The sequence below is a fragment of the Podarcis raffonei genome, chromosome 2 (genome assembly GCF_027172205.1).
Source record: "Podarcis raffonei isolate rPodRaf1 chromosome 2, rPodRaf1.pri, whole genome shotgun sequence".
Lineage (NCBI taxonomy): Eukaryota > Metazoa > Chordata > Lepidosauria > Squamata > Lacertidae > Podarcis > Podarcis raffonei.
Genome location: NC_070603.1, coordinates 23,457,449 through 23,465,584, shown reverse-complemented (window position 1 = coordinate 23,465,584; position 8,136 = coordinate 23,457,449).

The following is an 8,136-nucleotide window of genomic DNA, read 5'->3' as shown; positions in this document are numbered from 1 at the left end:
TTTAGAACACCTATGTTCCATACAGACACCACCTCAGATCTCTGAAGAGCTGCTTAGACTTTCCTTTGAATGGTGGCTGTCTTCCAGTAATGAGGATCTGAGCTTAACAGCAGCCTGGAACATGGAAAGTCCTTTAGCATAGCCATTTCCCCAGGCATTGCATCAAGTTGAAGCACTTAGAAAAGATAGCAACACCAGAATGAATTTGGTGATAGGTAGAACAAAAGGTTTGGCCTCATTATACTAAAACGCAATGCCTTTTCCTGAAAGGAGTGGATAACAAAGTTTTGGTTCATATACTTCACGCAAACCAATACTCTGGCATCCAGACAGAATGACAAATTGTCATTCTTGACTAGCCACACAAAAGAAAGTGGCTATAAACATTAAAGCTGTATAGCTTTACTCAACCATCAACAATTTGTTGTAATCACATTGGGTTGGATCCAAAAATGTCCTATCATTCACTTAGGGAGTCCATTTAAAAAAGCATTCACTCCGGTGAATGCTTCTAGAAGTGGAAGGATGTGAGATGACTTTTGCCCATAATTTTTCCACCAGGCCACTTGTACTATTCTTGTACTATTCTGAGGAGCCCCTCATCCCTCCCAAGCAGATTTTTCAGGGAAGAGAGGGGAAAAGGGAAATACTATTTTCTGACATTTGAGTATATTGAAAATGACTTGCCTACCTTAAGTATGTGGGGGGGTCTCTTGTCAGATCAAAACACCCTTTTAAAACCATAAGGGTACCTGTGGATCTTTCTAACCCATTGTAGCTGAACCCTGATGCTATTGTTAAATGTCAAACTCCCTTGGAGTGGGTTGTATCATTGTGAGGTTTACCCAGTTGCCCAGAGCTTGGCTGCAGCATGTAGGTGTGTCATACAAATGCTCCCCAAGTTCCTCCTGGGGCTGGAAAGGAGTTTAACCTTTGGTTTGCTAGTAAAACTGAATTACCACGTCGCGAAATCACACATGTCTAAAGAGTACGTCACCAACATGAAAAGTTTGGAAAGCTCTGCGGTAGCCTTTGCCAACAAAGCTATAAAGGACAGCATCTGCAGGTAATCAGTTGCTATATTAATAATTGGAATTCAATTTTTGTACACCTTTGCAGGAAGAATAGGGGAAAGTGCAACTCAGGAGCAGGTAGCATGCAAGGTTTGTGCATCTTGTCTCCCTTGAAAATTTATTAAGTGAATCACCTTTAATAATACCCTTCCCATGTGGTGGCCATGTTGTGGTAGAACTGCAAGTTAACCAGAATAGTGGTCTATGACAGAATATAGGAATTCCCGATCTTCACAAGGCTGCAAATGTAGAGCAAGCAGACAGCAGGCCTCAAGAAGATACTTGTAGAATAAACTATGATGACTTGCACAGGTGAGTCTAATGATAATGTTCTATGAAATGGAAACCTAATCTCACATAGTTTAAGCTATTCAGGGGGCAAAATATTCCTGCCTCCCAAAATGATTAACAATCTGATCTGTGTGATCAAAGGATCACACAGTTAACCCTGAAGAAGATTTAACATGTCTCTTTTCCAGATCTAATGTCCTGTCATTGATTATGGCAGTTCTGGAATTGAAGGGTGCAGATGGGATCCAAGGCCATATGGGGTGTGGAAGGCGGAGGGGGTAACCATTCAAAATCTGACCTGTTTTCAAAGACTGCTGTATTTTGAAAATGCGCTGCGTTTTGCTCTGAGTAGACCCATTTAAATTCATGAATATGACCAGTCTAGGGTCATTGGGTGGAATTCAGCTAAGTTCTTGTGTGCTTGAGGTCTGCTCATGTGAAAGGACTTTCCCAGCTTCTCCCTGCCTTGCTGTGCCACATAAAACTGCTCTGGAGGGTTAGGAACTAGTCTTGTTGGGTTAACAGTTAACCTCACTTAGCACTTCATTGAATGCCACCCATTAATGTCAGTGGGTCTACCCTGAGTAAAACTTAGTGGAATACTACCACTAAATGTATTTACTGTTCCAACACTTGAATGAGAGAGGCAAATTATTTGTGCTATACAGTGGTACCTCAGGTTAAGAACTTAATTTGTTCCGGAGGTCCGTTCTTAACCTGAAATTGTTCTTAACCTGAAGCACCACTTTAGCTAATGGGACCTGACGCTGTGCGATGTCTGTTCTTATCCTGAAGCAAAGTTCTTAACCTGAAGCACTATTTCTGGGTTAGTGGAGTCTGTAACCTGAAGCGTCTGTAATCCGAGATACCACTGTATAGTGCAAGCTCCACATCGAGATGCAATTGACTGAAAAGGGAGGACCAACATTTTATTTTGTGTTTGTTTTTATTCTAACCTGCTGATTTATGGATAAGGGCTATCCGCAAAGACTTTGCACGGCTAATGAGCTTCCAGGCCGCTTTTGGTTTTCAGATCGCAATTCTGACTGAGAAGCCTGTATGGGTTACTATAAAAATGAACATAATCTGTGGAAGGGATGGATTCAAGCCAGTCTCTATATTTACTTTTTAATAGCATTGGTTGAAACCACCTAAATTCTCCCACATCCACCTAATGTAGGAGTACTGCACCAAGAGAGAAAGCTAGGGGACAAATTGCTACCAACTCCCTTACATAAAAGATGTTGGTAGTAAAGTGGACAGCGAAAAGCAGAGGGTACCAGGGGGATAAAAGGCACATTTTTAAAAGTAACAAGCAGAATTATTTTAAAACTGAAACGGGTGGAAATATAAAGCATTAATGACCTAAATACATCAAGGTAGCAGACCTCTGAGAGAGCTTTAGAAATGTCGCTGGCTGAGCCCAAGGAGTCTGTAGGGTACCATCTCTCTGCCTTCAATGGCAGCACTGGATGAAAAAGAGCACATCCCTGCAGATTTAGGGAAGCTTTGGGTCTGCAGGGTCCCAAGCCATCCAGTTCCTTGCACATGCCCCCAAGCCGGCTATGAAACTGCCAATCCTGGAGAGGGCACACTCAATGGGAAGGAAGCTCACAAAAGGGGAACGGGGTGGAGAATAAGCTGCTCCTCCCAGACAAATGCACACCGTGTCTGCTCTGGTCAGAACAAGCCTAACAGTGCAGGTCATCCCCATAGAGTCTTCCTCACCCACTGCCTCTTCCATAGGACTGCTCTGCCCAGAAGATTTTATACTCAACGTTCGTTCATTAAATTGCATATATAAAAAGGCAAAACGCCTGTGAAATACCGAAGACACCATGGTTTATCAGCCCTTTAATTCAACTGGAGTCAATTATAGATTTAAAAGGCTCGCTCGTCATCACACATCTGTTTGCCAGTTTGTATAAGCAATATGTTAAGCGGAATAAGCTGTTGATCATTTTGCTGATTTATCATATCACTATTTTGTTTATGTTAGGGGTAGCGCGAGTTTTCCAATGCGCCTTGGGGAATGTGCATATGTAGGCAGGCCTTTGTGCATTTATTGGAGATGATGCAAAATGCCAGTGACGGTGCAAAATCTCGCGGAGATACGCACATTCTCAAAGGCTTGTTGGAGAGGATGCATAGCACAATGGCTTCTCAAAATTTCAGCAGCACCCTGTGCAATGCTAAAATTCAGTGCCCGACCTCTCGTGCTCCGTTCTACAGCATTGTTTTGGCACCCCTTGCTTGCAGCATCGTACCCAGTGCAACCACTGTATTTTGACTAGGAAAGGTGTTCAGTTCCCTGGACTGATGATGCACACATTATCCATCAGGACTACCAACTTGAATGAAGGGGGGGAGGTAAGGTAAGGCACAGACACCATTTGAATGGCAACGCCCAGTAACTTTGGTGGTGGGCAGCCACCTCAAATATTTTAATGGGAGGGGGCAAGGGGCCTTGGCCCCTAGGAGTTGGCTCCTATGTTCTCCATGAGATGTGGTGATTGTGTCCACTGGCTTGTTGTTATGCACATTAGCCATTTGACTCAAATTAGCTCTTTTCTTCTGCTAAGGTCCCAACTAGATGTGTGTCGGCTGGAGGGGACGGGGAAACAGCCCCTCTGAATTTCCAATTTGCATTGGAAAGACATTCTCTATTGGTGCCAAATATTACAAACTAAATATTATGAGGGTACCTTCAGTGTGTAATTCTAGGGCCTAATGGAGGGAGTCCAGTGAGCCATAAGATAGATTCGATCTACTCTCCCAATGTTACTCTGAGGTCCGAGTGGGAGATCCAATGTTTAGCTTCCCTCTCCCTCCCTTGTTCAGCAAACGTAGCTCTGGTGTCAGTGTGCCAGGCAGAGACTTTGATCTCTGGCATCCTCCCAGTGTGGTGTAGTGGTTAAGAGGGGTAGATTCATAATCTGGGGAACTGGGTTCATGTCTCCACTCCTCCACATGCAGCTGCTGGGTGACCTTGGGCCAGTCACACTTCTTTGAAGTCTCTCAGCCTAACTCACATCACAAAGTGTTTGTTGTGGGGGAGGAAGGGAAAGGAGAATGTTAGCTGCTTTGAGACTCTTTCGGGTAGTGATAAAGCGGGATATCAAATCCAAACTCCTCTTCTTCTTCTCCCAGACCAGGGTGGAATTTAGACACATTTCTGAGCGTATCTAAACCTATCCTTTCCCTTTCCTTCCCACTGTTTTCAACATCCTGTGCCAACACGGTCAGGGACAGTGGGCGCCTAATTCCTCAATATCTGGAGGGCACCACTTTGGCCCACCAACATCTAGAGAGCCATGGGTTCCTCGTTCCTGGACTGTGAGGCTATAGGACAGGAATGAGGAGCCTGTGGCTCTCTAGATGTTGGTGGGCCAAAGTGGTGCCCTCCAGTTCCCATCTGCCCCAATCAGCATGGCCAGGGATGACAGGCGTTGGAATAGAACTTCTGGAGGGCTACAGGTTCCCCATCCGCAATCAGGGCAATAGTTGGAATGAAAATGGGACACACCATACCATACCTGGACTTCAGAGAGTCACTTCTAAAGCTCAATATAGTTTCTTTGATCAACTAACAAAGAGATGCCCACTGAGGAGCAGATCAGGCTCAACAAGGGTGGAATCTACACACATGTACAAAGCATTCTGGAAATACTTTTTTGTTTTGATTTTTAAAATACATGTACAGTACCGTGGCACCTTGGGTTAAGAACTTAATTCGTTCTGGAGGACCGTACTTAACCCGAAACTGTTCTTAACCTAAAGCACCACTTTAGCTAATGGGGCCTCCTGCTGCTGCTGCGTTGCCGCTGCACAATTTCTGTTCTCATCCTGAAGCAAAGTTCTTAACCTGAGGTACTATTTCTGGGTTAGCGGAGTCTGTAACTTGAAGCGTATGTAACCCGAGGTACCACTGCACATTAATTTTTCCATAAGTTTTGCCATCTAGTGTTGCATTGCATATTGCACTTAAAACACACTTAGAATGTTTTATTTGCAGCCCTATGGCCGAGGCCAAGGGTGTAGGAAAGCTCTGCCATGTGCAAGATGAATATTATGTTACAGGAGCCAGAATCTAGTACCAAAAGGGTTTTAGAACTAATTCAAGAATTTGGTCAAGTGGCAGGATTTAAACTGAACAAGTAAAAAACTAAGGTTTTAGAGAAAAATTTAACACCGATCGAAAGAGAGAGGTTTCAGAATGAGACAGGTTTAACTGTGGTCAAGAAAGTGAAATATTTGGGGATTAATATGACAGCAAAAAATGGGAACTTATTTAAAGATAATTATGAAAAATGTTGGACGGAAGTGAAAAAAGATTTAGAAATTTGGTCAAATTTGAAGCTTTCCTTGTTGGGCCGAATTGCAGCTATAAAGATGAATGTTTTGCCTAGAATGTTGTTTTTGTTTCAAACATTGCAGATTGTGGACAAAATGGATTGTTTCAAGAAGTGGCAGAAAGATATTTCTAGATTTGTCTGGCAGGGCAAGAAGCCCAGAATAAAATTTAAGATATTAACTGATGCAAAGGAAAGAGGCGGATTTGCCCTGCCAGACTTTAAACTTTACTATGAATCAGCAGCATTCTGCTGGCTAAAAGATTGGCTGCTTCTTGAGAACACAGACATTTTGGATTTAGAAGGTTTTAACAATGTTTTTAGGGGACGCGGGTGGCGCTGTGGGTAAAAGCCTCAGCGCCTAGGGCTTGCCAATCGAAAGGTCGGCAGTTCGAATCCCCGCGGCGGGGTGCGCTCCCGTTGCTTGGTCCCAGCGCCTGCCAACCTAGCAGTTCGAAAGCACCCCTGGGTGCAAGTAGATAAATAGGGACCGCTTACTGGCGGGAAGGTAAACGGCGTTTCCGTGTGCAGCTCTGGCTCGCCAGAGCAGCGATGTCACGCTGGCCACGTGACCCGGAAGTGTCTCCGGACAGCGCTGGCCCCTGGCCTCTTAAGTGAGATGGGCGCACAACCCCAGAGTCTGTCAAGACTGGCCCGTATGGGCAGGGGTACCTTTACCTTTACCTTTTAACAACGTTTTTGGTTGGCATGCATATTTGTGGTACGACAAATGTTAAAGCACATAAAGCATTTAAAAACCATATTGTCAGGAAAGCATTGTTCAATGTTTGGATAAGATACAAAGATTTATTGGAAAATAAAACCCCAAGGTGGTTGTCACCAATGGAAGCGAAGGCTCAGAAAAAGCTCAATATGGAGGCCAAATGGCCGAAACTTTGGGAAATTTTGGAACAGGAGGGAGATAGACTAAAACTGCAGAGCTTTGAGAAACTAAAAAACAAAGTGCGAGATTGGCTACACTATTATCAGATAATGGAGGCATATAATTTGGACAAGAAAATCGGCTTCCAGGTGGAAAAATCAAAATTAGAAACAGAACTGTTAGAACCCAAAACTAAGATTTTGTCAAAGATGTATAACTTGCTGTTGAAATGGAATACTCAGGATGAAACGGTGAAATCTGCTATGATTAAATGGGCACAAGATGTCGGACATAACATTATGTTTGCTGACTGGGAACAGTTGTGGACCACGGGTATGAAATTCACGGCATGTAATGCCTTAAGAGAGAATATTATGAAAATGATATACAGGTGGTACATGACCCCAGTCAAGCTTGCAAAAATATATCATTTGCCCGACAATAAATGTTGGAAATGTAAAGAAACTGAAGGTACATTCTTTCATCTTTGGTGGACGTGCCCAAGAATTAAGGCTTTCTGGGAAATGATCTATAATGAAATGAAAAAGGTATTTAAATATACCTTTCTGAAGAAACCAGAGGCCTTCCTTCTGGGCATTGTTGGCCAATTGGTGCCAAAGAAGGACAGAACGTTTTTTATGTATGCTACAACAGCAGCAAGAATACTTATTGCAAAGTATTGGAAGACACAAGAACTACCCACTTTGGAAGAATGGCAGATGAAGGTGATGGACTATATGGGATTGGCAGAAATGACTGGCAGAATCCGAGACCAGGGAGAAGAGTCGGTGGAAGAAGATTGGAAGAAATTTAAAGATTATCTACAGAAATATTGTAAAATCAATGAGTGTTAGAATGATGTTGGATTGAAATTAAGTGGTTTCCAGCTGTAATGCTTTAAGAGAATATGAAAAAAAGGATTATAAATAGGTAATAATATAATGGTAAGGATTTGCTGAACTAACAATTTGGGGTGGAATACAAAAAAGGGAGGTATGAGGAGGTCCGGGAAACAAGTTAAAAGAAAATAAGTAATTGAAAATTTATGTGTGTTCTTTTTCTTAAAAAGTTTCTTTATTCTGTATTTTTGTTATTCTGTTTTTTCTTTTTTTATTTTATTGTAATATTATAAAAAATCTTAATAAATATATTATTAAAAAAAAGATGAATATTACAGGGCTGTCATACGTCCGGACATTTTCCTGGATATCAACAGGATTTCAAAGGCAGAATTGATGCCCGAATTGGGATTTCCGAAATGGTGGCACTTTGTCCTGGCTCTGAGTCAAGTCAATTGAAAACTCGCAGGATTTTTTGGGGCTCAAAAAAATAAAAACAAAAAGCTGAACAATTTGGGGGGAGCGTTGTCTAAAAAAAATAGCTCAAGAATTTCCTTTTTATTAAAATAGCTCAAGAAAAAAAGTCAAGTCAATCAAAAAATAATGGGATTCTTTTAGCGCAACAACTTGGCTTTAAAAAAAGGCTTGCGTAGCAAGGTATTGAACTTGTTTTTTAAAAAAAAGCTCAGCAATTTCCT